The sequence below is a fragment of the Lissotriton helveticus genome, chromosome 7 (assembly GCF_964261635.1).
Source record: "Lissotriton helveticus chromosome 7, aLisHel1.1, whole genome shotgun sequence".
Classification (NCBI taxonomy): Eukaryota; Metazoa; Chordata; class Amphibia; order Caudata; family Salamandridae; genus Lissotriton; species Lissotriton helveticus.
In genome coordinates this window covers 329,592,956-329,608,281 of record NC_136068.1, presented here as the reverse complement: position 1 = coordinate 329,608,281, position 15,326 = coordinate 329,592,956, and positions in this window count along the sequence as shown.

Sequence of the window (15,326 nt, the reverse complement as noted above, 5' to 3'; positions counted from 1 at the left end):
TGCACACTGAGATGGGTATATGTTCTTCTTCCCAGGATTCATGAAAAATTTCACTGTATCTTTATGCTGTTATCTTCATTACTGTGCGTAACCTGTCTCCTATTAGAACTTTAGTCTTAAGTGAATTAGTCACGATGCAATGCAATGCAATCAATTTAACTGTATAGCTTCTAATGTTCAAAACATGAAATGTATTCATACTTACAAACCTGAATATTGCGATCATAATTTACTATTGCATATGATGTTTTGGTACCCCATGTATACTACTTATGTTTCTTTGAGGATATCCAATCATTCGTGGCGTTCTTCCCCTGATACACGATACAACTTGTGTTCTCTCACTAACTTGCTTTACATGCATTCCTCCAAATCCTCTTTCCTCGATAATATGCGATAATATGGTTTGAGTCCAACTATCTTTTATTGTTTTCAAATGTACTAATAATAGTTTGTCTATGATCTTCGTAACGGGAAAAGTATTTACAGACTATCTTTTTCATCTCGTTTGACGTAACAATGTACGCACTGTTTTGAACACATCCTGTCTTCAAGAAGTTTTCCTCATTTATGGACATTAATACAAGTGATGAGTTCGTTATTTTTACCGTGAATGTATAATGTATAATTGACATATGTATCTGTTATAGGCTTCTGCCCATCACAATAGGGTTTGCTCACACACCACATTTAAGTTGCTCGCATACGCACTAACACCGAGTTTCCACTAATCTTACTGAAACTATCTCTTTTATCCTTAAAACGTTCCGTTTTCCTCTAACCAATGTTTCTTTCATTTCTTCTATCACTACCATGTTTCTCGAGGAGTCCAAAAAGCCAATGGGCAGTTTGCGTTTAATTTTACTAACTTACCAAAATCTTTACTTTATTCTATACAATTAATATTTTACGTTGTGATGCCATTATGGAATACGTATGGCACTAATCTTATTTGATCCATTTAATATAACCAACTACAGTCAGCACCAGTCATTCCTCGCAGACCGCTGGGGGTATGGTTTGTTGTATAGTCTTTCTTCAGAAGTGCAGTTTTGATTATGGAAGCCCGAGTGGGCTAGCGCTCTAGCTCTTGCTGCAACACACAGCAATGAGCGGGCTGGCCCTTGAGGTATAATCGCTTCTGGGTTCAGCCTTCACTCGTCCGCTACCTGCAACAGAGTGACTCGTCATGGGGGCTGCGTTATGCCCCTCAGCACTAAGGCAAGATTGGAAGCAGTTTTCCCTGTAGAAATTTTTCAATTGTCGATAATGGAGCATGGATTGGATGATCCGTAGAGACTTAGGTTACATTTATTTGCAGACTAAACACTAGATCAGAATGATTGGCCACATTGAAGACTCCCCCACGACCTAGAGATTTTCTACGAGACTTGCACAAGGTAGATTTTGAGCATCTGCGGTGTTGGTATTAAATAAGAATTTTGGTTTATGCAGTACTCGCTAAATCATGTGCTCTTTTCCTGATTTATGTCTTTTTACAGCACAGTTACTCCGCCCGGTTGACTTTTGCAGTTCATTTTCTGCAATTGTTTTTTGCATTGGTAAGCGCTATATTCGGCCTTTGACCTTCTTCTGTTCCGTGCACCCAACTCTCTATACCCCCTTTTCTTTTTTATCAGATGATCCGGATTCTTATACCTTGCCTGTGCCAGCCTAGCCGGGTTGGAATTATCACTGGCTCAGGGGTGAGATTCTTAGTGATTTAGGGTGTTTTGTAATACCACTCTCTGTCTTTCTGGACACAATGGGGTATATTCACCCTTGTGTCTTCTGCACTCTTTTTGCTCTCTCTGAACTCATCTCTTCTTCTTTATTTTTCCATTTGTTCTTGAAATCTTTATAAACACACCAAACCCTTTATTGCAAAATCTTCTTTTTTACCTTTCCGCAATATGTGCTCTTTTACTTCTTTTCCCTCACAGATTACCGAGACAAACTTTGTGTTCCACAGGTATCTCTTTATACCCACATTCTGATCCTTTAAATTCTCTTTCTCTCGTGTGCTATCCGCTCGTTAACCACACTGTGCACCACTTAGAATATCTCACTTCTCATAAATAGATTCTCATATTCCCTGTGAACATCCCCATTCATTTTGACACCTGTCTTCACCCTTCTGGGTAGACCACGATTTACTCATGCAATATTGCATGTTTCACTTGAGGTTGGTTGGGTTTTCACTTGATCATTAGTCACTCCAATAAGTAATGCACAGGGCTCAATTTGTAAAGCCCACTTCTTCCGTTGTTAAACACAACAATGTCTGTATCATTTGTATTCCTTGTATCTATTCCCAGCCCTGAAGAAGTCGCGGAGCAATTCTCCTAATGCGACGAAATACATGTCGGCTGGTTTGTTCTACCTGCATTTATTTTGACAAGGAATTAAAAGATTGAACTTCCTACTCACATCACTTCAAGACTGTTCCTTCCATCTGGAAAATACCTTTTGTTTCTCTTTACACCAGTGATCACATTGACTTGATTCTCTCTTATGTGTGCCTATGCGTTTGCTTTCTGTTTGTTCTGTGTGGGGTTTCCTACAGTAAATTAAGGGGTTATAGGGGTTATCCCCTTGCCTAGCTTGCACCATACTTGTCTTGTAGAATGGTACCTCATTGCGTATATTAGCTGAGCGCCTGTAACAATCCCTGACCTAAAAACCCTTGTTTGAAGTGCATAAAAAATAAAGTTTAGTATGCCTGAACTCAGAATCTAAAGATGCATCTTTTCGTGAAGGTGATTTTTACATTCTGTGTTTGAAAATACCACTTTTAGAAAGTAGGTGTTTTCTTGCTCAGCCATCCAGTAGGCCTCTGCTGGGGTTGTGGATTGACTGTCTGGGTTTTGGCTGACAGGGGCTGGGGAGGAGCCGTGGCTCTAGATAGTCTAGGTGGGTCAGGAAAGGGCTAGATAGACCTGGGATGCATTTAGAGTAGGGGGAGGAGATTACCTTTCACCTGAATTGGCCTGGTCTGCCTCTGACAATGCCGTCTCCACCTCCTTCTAGGAAGCCACACCACAGAGGGCAGAACTGGTTCTAACAGGGCACAGGCACTCTCTGCCTGAGAGGACAAAGGATTTTGGGCTATAAAAAGTGGGGCCCAAACCTCTGAACTTTACAACTATTTTGGAACAAGACTGCCAAGAAGAAGAGCTGAAGAAGCTGTGAGGAGGAACTACTACTTGCTAAGTGCTTTGCTGTGTTTGCCTGTAGTGGCTGCTTCTGTCTTGGGCAGTGAAAGGACTGGACTGAACTTTCTGCAATCTATTTTTTGTGAGTTACTCCAAGGGATTGAGGTAGAGCATGCCCCCTGTTCAAGAAATCTCAGGAACAGCAAAGACTCAAGTTCTTCTGCCCTCAGCACTGGGGACTGTGTGATTTGTGCTGCAACAGAAGAAAAAGAAACCCGATGCCGTCTACGATGCTGCTGCTGACTCTGGGTCCTGAAAGCACCACAGAGGGCACACCACAATGCCCCACCGCGACCCTGGTCTCACCTATGACGCCTGCTGACGCCGCAACTGAGCAGCTGCTCACACCGCGACCTGTGGGCACCGCACTCCGTATCGCCTTGCTTCACGACGTCGCCTTGGTATCCCCGAAGACGATGCTCCACACTAAAATCGACGCCGCTGCTTGCACTGTGGTTCGAGGGCACAGCTCATAAAGTTACGCGGTGCACCACTATCATCATGCACCGCAGCCTTGCCCTAGCGATGCCGGGGCCATCGACTCCAGTTCGTCAACTGACGACAACGCTTTAGCAATAACGGCACTGCTGCTTGCACCGTGACCTGCCAGCAGCGCAATAAGCACCACAGCACTTCGCACCACGACCCTGGTCTCACCGACGCTGCCATCTGATGCCGCCACTGCTCGCACAGGGACGTAAGGGCATCGCATGTCGCACCGCAGCACCTGATGCCTGCCAACGCCAGCGCCCCTCTCTACAACCGCGAGGAGTTGGATCTGTAACACGTGTGACTTCAAGGGCCCGACGGCTCCTGCACCGACCTCTGGAACCGATGCCTGCAGACGCTGTGCTTTCAGAAGCTCAACGAGAGGTACTGTTTTGCAAGTCTTCCCGACACCGTAGCTGGCCCGCGACGCCGCAGTCAGCCAGAAGTGTTTGGATTTGTTTGTTCACTACGCCGCGATAGCCCCAGAGAGGGATATTGACTTCAAGGAACTGTTTTCCAAGGTTATTTTGATAACTGAAGATTTCTAAGTACTGTATTGTGTTTTTTTTTAATAGTTTTTGGTCTTGTTTTAAGTATATAAAAATATTGGATATTTTTCTAAACTGATGTGGTGTCATTTTTTAGTGCTTACACTGTATTACTGTTGTTTATGTGCAAACACTGCCTCTAAGATAAGCCTGACTGCACGTGCCAAGCTACCAAGGGGATGAGCAGGGTTTTTTTAGGAGTGTAACTCCCTTATCCTGACTAGAAAGAAGGGTCCATACTTGGACAAGGTGCAAACCATTCCCAACTAGAGACCCCCATTTCTAACACCTCCTCTACTCTCAACTTGTACTCAGTGCAGCTGTATGTAACAAGGCTGCCTGGGAGAGAATCCACATGGATGGTTTGACTAAGCCATCAATCGCTAACCATACTGCAGGTCAACGGAGCTGCCTTCTCCTCTTCCAGTCAGCTCGGTAATAACCCAAGGATTTCCTGGAATTAGGAGCGGCAGGAACTCTGGTTAAAGTCACAGCTGTCATCCCACAAACACACTTCCAGGCTTTTATACGTAATTTCTTGAATCTTTGTGTAACTGGGTTAGTCAATGTGATTACGAACTACATAATGTTCGCCGATCATGTGGTGCCTTAGATGGCATGAAACAGCAGCAGCTACTGCAAAATATAGTCAAGAAACAATAGTTTTTTTGCCTTGAAATCTATTTTGAAAAAATCACTGGATAAAAATGTGTCAACCATACACAATTTGAAAGACCAATCCAACAAGGGTGGTAAATCAAATGGTACCGTTTTTTCAGATTCGTTGAGTAACCTCGGCAACAGTTCTACAGGTGTGGCAAAGATTTGCAGGTAAAACGATTTGTCAGGAAACCTATGCTCTGCTTCCACAAAACACTGCCAACAGTGTTAACCACAAGGGGAAGCACTTTGGGGCATATGTACAAAGGAGTGGCGGAGTGAGGCTTTAGCCGTCATGGCTTAACACCTCACTCTGCCACTTCAGAAATTCAGGACAGCACCATATTGACAAGGATATGGGGCTGCCTTGTGTTTCCCCCTTCACTGGCTCTACACTTAGCTGCCTAGCGCCAACACAGGCACCCTTGCACCATAGTGCAAGGGTGTCTGCATGCAGAGGAAGATTATTTATGTGTATGAAGGTGTTCCTTCCTGCACATAAACAATCTTTGAATGCCGTTTTGTCATTCTATGTGTGCTGCTTAATGCAGCACACATGGAAGTTACAAAATGTCATTTCTTTTAAGGATTGTTTATGTGCAGAAGGGTCACCTTCCTACACATAAACAATCCAAGGCATCTTGCTTTTTCCATGTGTGTTGCGCATGGCAGCACACATGGAAAAAGTAAAAATGGGCAGAAATAAAGCATTTCCCCTGGTTTTACCAAGTTAAGACCAGGTTTTCCCTGGTCTTAATTTTGGCACTGCCTCCTATTTATGCTACCCTTGTCAATAGGGGGCAGTGTCAAAATCAATGGGTTTTGCTGTGGAACACCCACTGCAACACCCACTGCCCTCCCCGTTCACGCTCAGCATAGCATGAAATGGGGCCTTATTTACAAGGCAGCGTTAAGCCATGTTAAGTGGCTTAATGCTGTCTTGTAAATAAGGCTAAGCCTCTATCGCAAAAAGAGATGTTCCCATGGCGATAGGGGCTTGTACATATGCCCCTTTGGGTGCTGAGTTGACCCCAGCATGGCATATCAACAAGTTCTTGTAGCATTGTCCCATATCCTGCGATGCACATTTTTTGTAGAATTCCCCAAATCAGTTCTTCCAAATAAAAACGGCTTCTTTAGCATACAGTCTTGCCTTGTGTTTTACCTCAACGATGATTTCTTAAAGTATGCATATTTCCCCATGCACCTGCACCTCCGCTCGCTTCATCTTTTTCTGCATGCTAGTATTAGAATTCCAGCTGATGTCTGCATATTGCACTGAAATATTTAATTTTGTCAGTTTGCCACTTTCAAAGTGTAAACTTTTGCATTTTTATATAGTGCGAACTTGACCCGAATCGGGTATCAGAGCGCTTTACATAGCAGCAGTTGCATTACATGAGGACACATTCATTTTGTTTTTTTTGTTAGGCCAGGGGAGATTAAGTGATTTGCCCAGTATCACAGGATGTTCAGCGTCATTGCCGAGACTCAAACCCGGTTCCCCAGTTTTGAGTTCGACCGCCCTAGCCGTTAGGCAAGACCAACTCCACAAGGACACATTCATTTTTGGTAGACACAGGAGATTAAGTGATTTGCCCAGCATCACAGGATGTTGAACCCACGCCGAGAGTCGAAGCTACTTCCCCAGCTCCAAAGTTGGCAGCTCTCGCCCTTAGCCACACCCTCTCCTCTAGTTGACACCCTCTGGTCGACACTGAAGATTTTTGGGTTGAAGGGTGCAGACACAAATTCATTTTTGCTTGAGAATATGCAAGCTGGGCACGAAGGCAATCTCTATTGATTTGGGGAAATAAAATAGGAAAGCTCACCAAGTCGAATTAGGCCTTTTGCCCCTGACTTTCAGTTTACTGGCAACTGACACCCGACGTCTACAAAACCCCTCGCAGGTGGTATTTAAATCAGCACACAAAGGATGGAGAAATGCAACTTGGGTCGGGACTTGACATACGCACTTCTTTAACGAGTTATTTACTTGAGTCTTAAAAAGGTTTTGTGGTCTGTTGGTCAATAACTATACCAATGTGGTTACAAAGTCAACACAAAGAACACTGGGGCATATTTATGAGCCCTTGCGTCACTTACAGTAGCGTAAAAAATTCTGCATGTTGCGTCATATTTACAAAGTGACGCATCTAGGGTGATGCATCACTTTGTAAACTCCTGCACCACATTATACCTGTGCCAGGTATAATGTATGCAGGGTGGCCGTTCTGACGCAAGTAAGCCTCGTAGAAGTGACACAGTGAAATCTATGAGATTTCACTGCGCCACATCTAGGACGAGAATGCGTCAATATCTTACACCTGCCTCACAGCAGGTGTAAGACTGACGCAGGCACAATCAAATGGGACTTGGCCATGTTAAACGACCTATTGCTGAAGTTGCGTCACTTTTCAGACACACTCCAGCAATGTGTCATTTTTGCGCCTACAGATAAGTCAGAAATACTGGCGTATCTGTTACTCCTTGCGACATGATGCCTCATATTGTAAATAGGACGCATCCAGCATGTCGCAAGTAGGGCCCAATGAAAAGTAACACATCGCTGTTTTCACACAACGATGCGTCACTTTTCATAAATAAGGCCCACATTGTACCAAAGGTTTTACAACAAATATAAAAAAGGAAGTTGAGTAACGGTTCATGATAACATTATTGCAAAACAGCACATTCCTATCATTAACGCACCTGACTCAACTCAAGAGATAATTGTCTAGTTGAAAAAACAAGCACTGGCAAAGCCAACTGATTTCGCCTATTGACCGAGTCATGGCACTTTTTTATTTACTTTTTTTTACTTTAATTTACAATTCACAGCAACTCAACTGCTCTTCAATATGTAAAAAATGGCATTAACAAAGTTAACAGAATTCTTATAGGTGAAATCAATTGGCCATGCCAATCTTTGTTGTATATCGGGAGTGCCAGCACACAACAATCCTGGCTAACACCATTGGGTGATATGTGTAAATTATGGAGCACAAACGCAAAGCTCTGCGTAACTCAATGTGGATCTACGGTACATTTGCTATACTTGTGCTAGGACCACACACAGCTCTCCAGTGTACCCTAATGCTGCATCCACTTTTAGTTCTTTATTATGATTTGCCAATGCAGATGAATTCTGTGCTGTAGCACCCTATGCTGTTCTTACACTGGAAAGGGCAGCAGGCGTGCAATTTTACCGCGGATCTTTAGCAACTAGCCACCACCCTTGGAGTTCTTGTACTGAGACTAACTTGCAGCTCCACCAGACTCCAAAAGATATCAAATAAAGGTTCCCAATGGTAGCAGCTCCCAATGAAGACAGCAGCAGGAAGGAAAGAAAACTAGCTTCTGAATCCAGTTTGATTTCTGTGGTTCCCGCTCTGTGTTCTTCCCCTAGTCATTTATCAGCAAAAAGGCAGAGGTTCAGAAGTCAAGAATGGAAGAAGGTTCAACTCTGTTACGTCATCGTGGCGATCAAACAGTGTGTGATATCAATTTTGCTATTTGTGGAATTTTTGCAAATTAACGCCCATGAGACATCCCATCTTGAAACACCCCCTGTTATTCTTTTACAACTGCTCACACAAACCTCTGCCAAAGTATTCAAATGCTGAGATGTGCCACACCTACGTTTCTTAATTTGGTGCCCAACTACGCGAAGGGCTTGTAAATAAGCCCCGCAATTTCTGGAATTTGGCGTTACCCTTGTTACATTAAACTTCCAAAATTATGCAAGTAAACCACGCCCTGTAATTATGTGATGTTCATGGCAAAAGTTCGACCTGGGAGCAAGAACAATGAGAATGACCAGAACATTAGTGGCTTTTGTTGGAGCATTTTTGCTGCTATGTTTTTTAACCATGAAATTTGTCCTAGTATCCGAAACAGATGTGCAGATGCAATATGCAGTATAGTAGGACTTTAAATGGCTGATTTGAGATTATGTGATTAGCCCAGGATTTCAACATGTTGAGCCGATTCTAAGACTAGACCCTAGTTGCCAGTTTCAAAGTTGAAGCATTGGCTGTAATGCCCATTCTCTCCCCAGAGTTGTATCCCGTTATTTAGCAAGGCTACCTCAGAAATTGGCTTGTGCTGGAGATTGTAGCTTATTCAATGAAGGTAGGTTCTTGAGTAGGGAGATGATGCCTTCTCTCCTAAGGGTCCAAGAATCAGTCCTTTGCATAACATGTTAATTGACCATCTGTCCCGATGGATACATTCCTCATACCCTAGCATCAATTGTTCTTTCAGAAGCAATCAATGTATGACACAATTGGGAAGCACCCTTTACCAGGAGTTGGAACCAGGCAATGCATCACTATCACGTGTTCCTTTACCACGCAAGTTATTACAACGACTTGCTTTAGGGAATGCGATAATGGAATGGTGTTGGATTTTAAGTCCAAAACTTTATCTACTGTTGTACAGGCTGGAGGTGGAATAGTAAATTACACTACACCAAAGTTCGGTGCTTCCCTAATGCAAGTCACTGTAAAGACTTGTGTGGTTAAGGAAAGCATGGTAACAACATGTTCATTGTATTATCTGTATTAGAAAGGCAAGCATGGTAAATGCATGTATGGTTCCTTCATACATCAAACACAATCAGTGGTTCATGTGTTCCATGTGTCCCATTAAGTTTTTCTGATGTGAGAAATGACTTGTAGATGGCAATCAAAGTTTTTGGGATTTGTTGGCGATGCTGAGGCATTACCAACAAGAACAGTCTGTAGAGGTCTGGTGTTTAAAAATGTGTTCTTTCTAACGCTCCTGCACATATTGTAAAGGACCTTTAATGTATCTTTCAATGGACAATTCTTCTAAAAGGCAGATCCCTACAGAGTATTTGTCCTTATACCAATATTTGGGCCTGATTTAGATATTGGCGGACAGGTTACTCCGTCACAATATTGACAAATAGCCTGTCAGCTGAGATCTAATGGGATTTATTATTTCGGCGGACTGAAGATCCGTCCCTGTTGTGACGGAGTAACCAATCCACCGATGTCTAAATCAGGCCCTTGGTTATTGTCTACTTAGTTCTTCTAGAAGGGCCACAACTGTCTTTAAAAAATAATTCAACTTGTGCTGGCGAATTTTCATACAGTTCAGTATCTGTGGAATGGAACACTACTCAGCTCCCTGTCAATGCTTCTTAGAGTTAGCAGGAATTTGATGAAGCAGATCACGTCCACAAAACAGCACAATAGAAGTGGTCACGTTGTTCTTGCAAAGAATCAGGTTTGGAGCTGTTTGATTATGGATTATCTTGAATTCTTTAAATGAATCTTTGGCAAGGGAACCATCACTGCAAATGTTGCTTTATTTGTATAGAAAATTCAAAACGCATATATTGCTCAATGTGAGGAACGTTTACTGAAAATATCCATGTGCAATTTGTATGGCGGCATACAACAAAATCGATCAAAATTAACATAAATCTAATAAAAGAACAGAAAATGTTAAATCATGCTTATCAAGATTTCTCTGTTAAAATGCACATGCAATTGCTCTGATCTGATTCCAAAGTCCTGATTCACAAAGTTACTACTTTTGTGTAAAGCGACTTTGTTTTTTGAATTCACAAGCTATGACCTGTGATTTGTCATACGTTTGCTTAACTCAGCAAGCCACCTTGCTGCGCTACGTGAAAGGGCAGGAATCCGCCGTATTTAACATTACATGGCACATTCCTTTCTTTTCCTTGCCCTAGTGCAAAATGTGCTGCCTTGCGCCATTGCAGGCCCCCTTGTGTCATGGTACAAGGGGGCCTGTGTTGTAGGCAGGATTGTTTTGTGCAGGAAGAGACACCTTCCAGCATAAAATCCTCAGAGACATTTTCGTCTTTCTACGTGTGCTGCAGAATAAGGGAAAAAATAATGAGATATTTCTCATTAAAACTCTTCTGGGGAGACGCCGCATTTTGACTAATTCCTAGGCCAACCACTAATGGCAAATCTGGGGATGCATGATAGTCCATGGGTGGGTGCGTGGGAATACCCAGGCTCCACCCATGGAACAACTACCTATTCTATTCTATTCTATTAGACACTTGTATAGTGCATGGCCACCCGGAGGCCTCCCAGTGCTGTTAGTGTGCAACTTCTATTCCAATACTTCAGTGGAAGCTGGTTTTAAACAGCAAGGTTTTAAATTGTTTGCAGAACGGGGAGACGATGTGGCTTAATGGCTAGAGGGGACAACCTTGAAGCTGGAGAGCCTGGTTCGAGTATGGCGGGAGGCTCAAACAGTGTGTGATTCTGGGCAAAACACTTAGGGCCCCATTAGGATGGCGGGCGTACTTTGTCCGCCCGCCATCCCGACGTAAAACGGGACCGCACGCCATAAGGGAGTGTAAAGCACTCAGATACCTTTGCTTTGAGTTTGTGCTATATAAAACGGCCACAAAGAAACTGAAGTTCTTGCAAGGTTATTCTCAGGGGGAGGGAGTTCAAAAGTTTAGTGACATTATACCGGAAGGTCCGTCCTCCCCATCTAGACCTTCTGATGGCAGGACATTTAGCAAGAAAGGCACCACCAGAGTGAAGAGTTCATCCAGGAACATAAGGGGAGATCAGGGAGCAGGTAATCAGAGGTCCTGCATTCAAAAAGGCCCGATGAGCAATACAGATGCTTTAAACTTAATCTGTTCGTTTATCGGAAGCCAGTGAAGAGATCTGAGTCTATGGTGGACAGAGTGAGGTACGTAAGGCAGGGATTTGGGCTGCATTGCGTTACCTTAGATTTTTCAAGCCATGCTGGGCCATTTAAGGTAGCCTTGCGTGGCTTTATAAATCTGACTTTTGTGTTGGGAGCGCAAAAGCGATGCAACACTATGAAAAATATGGGCCTATGTGTTTATTTTAATAAAAGTAATTGTAGGACTGTGGAAATTCTGCATTATAAAATTTGTATTAGTAAACTGAAACTCAGATTTTGTGAATAACATAAATATAGTAAACTTGTACAAAAGTATATGTTTACCTTTGTGATTCAGAACCACTGTGTCTGAACTGATAAAAATTCAGCAGGGAAGAGGTTTCATGAAAAGTCATTTATTACAAGGTGTTATTGGATGTATTTTCTACAGGCAATCGAACTGCTTTGATTAAAAGAACATTTGGAATTCACTTGTTTCTTTAATAAATCATAGTGACATTAGCCGAGTTGGAATTAGAACATTCAAAAGGTACGAAAGTGTGGAAATAGAATGAGGCTGATGAGTACAATTAACTTTTGATGGAAGTCTGTACATTTTATTTTGTGACTCCATAGCTGAAATAAAGGATGAAGTGACAACTTTATGGACCTAAAACATTCTCTGACCATGAGAAAGTACTGTTAAATCAACTGGAGTTAGGCAATATTAAACATTGAATGAATGAAAGCAAGGACAGTGGAGCGACTTTAAAGATGAAAATAAAAAGAGGGTTTGGGACTTAGCCCTGTCTGCATGGTCATCCCCAAACATTTTACCTTTTCCCACCTGTTTTCCGTACCAATTTTTGTTGGCTGTTAGAACTCTACACACTTTACCACTACTAATGAGTGCTAAAATGATTGTGTTCTCACCTTTAAACATGGTGAAATTGCTTGCTTACACCTAATTTGCACATTTACTTGTAAGTCCCTAGTAAAGTGGTACTACATGTACCCAGGGCCTGTTTATTAAATGCTCTGCTAATGAGCCTGCAGCACTCATTGTGACACACACTTACGTAGCCCTTTAAATGTGTTTGAGGCCTGCCATTGCAGGCCGTATGTGCAGTTTAAACTGCCAATTTGACTTGCAAAAGAATCCCCTTGCCAAGCCTTAAACTCCACTTTTAGTGCATATTAGTCACCACTAAGGTAGCCCCTAAGAAGCCCAAAGGGTGGAGTGCATTGTAATTGAAAGTTGGACAAACACTTTTAGGTTTTACATGTCCTGGTAGGAAGAAACTCCTAAATTTGTTTTTCACTATTGTGAGGCTTACCTTTCCTATTGGACTGTAATAGACTGCTTTCTTACATTTGAGAAGTGCTAACTGCCAATTGTGAGCAGATGGGAATTTTATGTTTGGTGTCTGAGGAATAGTAATTTAAAACCCTCTTTAGTCAGTTTTTAAGCTACAATGTTGAAAATGCTGGTACCTGTAGCATGTTCCAGAATCACATGATTGGGTGTAGTAGGCACTTGAATTTTGTTTATTCCTCTCAGACAGTCACACTATAGAGGGATTAGGTGTGCCTGGTTGGGCCATCAACTAGCATTATGTGGGGTCGGTCAAAGCTGGGCACAGTCCACTTGCAACTGAATAGGCTGTGCCCTGCCTTCACACAAAGTACTAGTCAACACTGCATCGTTCATGCAGCCAGCTTGGAGTCTAGGCAGGGGAGGCAGAAAACGTAAAGATCTTTAAAGGAAATTCTCTAGAAACCTCTACCTCAAAGAAGGCACCAGCTTTAAAAATAGGTCATTTAGACCCACTCTTCAGAACTCCTCTGGGCCCGTGGATACTATAGAAGAAGGACTGCTGTGCTGCCCTGCTGCGAGAAAGACTGCTAAACGTCTGCCATGCTAATAGGCTGCACAGCTGCCTGCTGCCCATTTGCTGGGAAGAGACACTGGACCTGCACCCTTCATACAAGGTTGAAGTGACTCCAGGGGCCAGCTGACTGACCTCCCGTTCAACGCTACAGGGAAATAACAAGTTCCAGAGACCTCTCTGCATCTGCCCAGCTGACCTGCTGAATTGACCTGCAACTGGACCAGCCTGAGCCCTGTTGGACTCTGCTGGACTAAATTCCCTATCCCCAAGAGGTGCGCCTCAGTTCCTGGTCCCTTGGTGTGGCATCAGTGGAGCTCCTCCTCAAAGAAAGAGAGACATCCTGAAACTTTGGGCTCTTCGCAACTGCGAACAGGCCAGGATATTGATGCTCTCACCGCCCGCTAACCAAAGCTCCAGTAAACCAGACTCTTTGGACCACAGCGACCACCAGCGATGCTTAGCAATACAATATTTCCACTTCATTCTACATCATTAACAACCAGCAGTGACCACCAACATATAGCTCTAACTATGACCATCTGTGATGCCGGACAGGATCTTCATGCTACAGTGATGACCGTTAGGGATATGTGGCCTGCTCTTTGGGCTACATCAACAGTCACATGCAACGCTTCCCTCTCCTTGTGGCCCCTTCCGCTGCGAACCAAACTCTTTATGCTGGACTTTTGAAGGTCACTCTTTCAGAGGTACTAACCTGGTCTCTGTATCTGGCCCGCACTCCTTCGTGGTCAGCCTGAACTTGTGACTTTCACCTGGTCTTGCACAACCAGATGGTCGAGAGTGGCCCTTTTTGCTTTTAGGCATTTTACTTACCATAAATGTTTAAAATTACATACCTCCAGTTCTATCAATTGGGTTTTTTGTCACTTTGGTCCCAATAGTTAATTCCATTTTTCTCTATATTTCTAAATTGGTTTTGGATTTTGCCTGTGTGGTGTTTTCTCTTTATTGTCATTTGAGGTGCTGCATAAATACTTTACACATCGCCTATATACTAAGCCTGACTGTTTTTGTGCCAAGCTACCATAGTGTTAAGATCATGTTAGTTTGGGGTTTGCTTGAAGTTCACCATTAGAAGAATTGTGGCAGCTTCTTGTGTGGGGTTTCACCCCCCTCAACCAGTAGCCCTATTTCCAACAGGCAGGTAAATTTAAATTAAGTGAATTGGGATGAGAAGTGTTGATCCGGAAATGGATATTTTGTGGCATATGGAAGGTGGTGAGTTCGGGAGCACATGAAAGCAGATGCACTTCACCAGTTTTGATGTGAAAATTTCAAATACGATAAAAAAAATAAAGTTGGTGATGAGTATTCTTGATTAATTATGAATTATATTTATTAGCTTTTATTTCTTTTTGTAAATTCTATGGAACATTGCATAATTGACTTGCAAATATGTTTCATGACTTTCGCATGAAGGGAAAACTGTTTTCTTGAAACACACAGAAAATATGGTTACTTCAGTCATAAAATCAGTTTGAAAGAATTTGAAGATATATGACATTTTTTTAAATAATGGCTATAAATACACAGTAGATAACATGAATTTCATTTGTCGGTAGTATGTGAATTATTCAGAGTGTTGTAAAATAAATTAGAGTAGAGATTGGTTTCGAGTATGGAATTGAGAGTTAAGTCACAGTACCCCAGAAAAATTGTTGGAGTAATATTTAGTGATTGTATCTGCACAAGGATTAATTAAGAAACGTTATGAGTTCAAGGTGCATGAAACATTATGCTTTAGCGGAAATCACATATCATGCCAGTGGCATTTTTGCTGAGCCAAAGCAAGCTGAACTGAAAATGGAGTCATTGCATTGGTTTGAGACAAGGTCATGTTTGGAAGG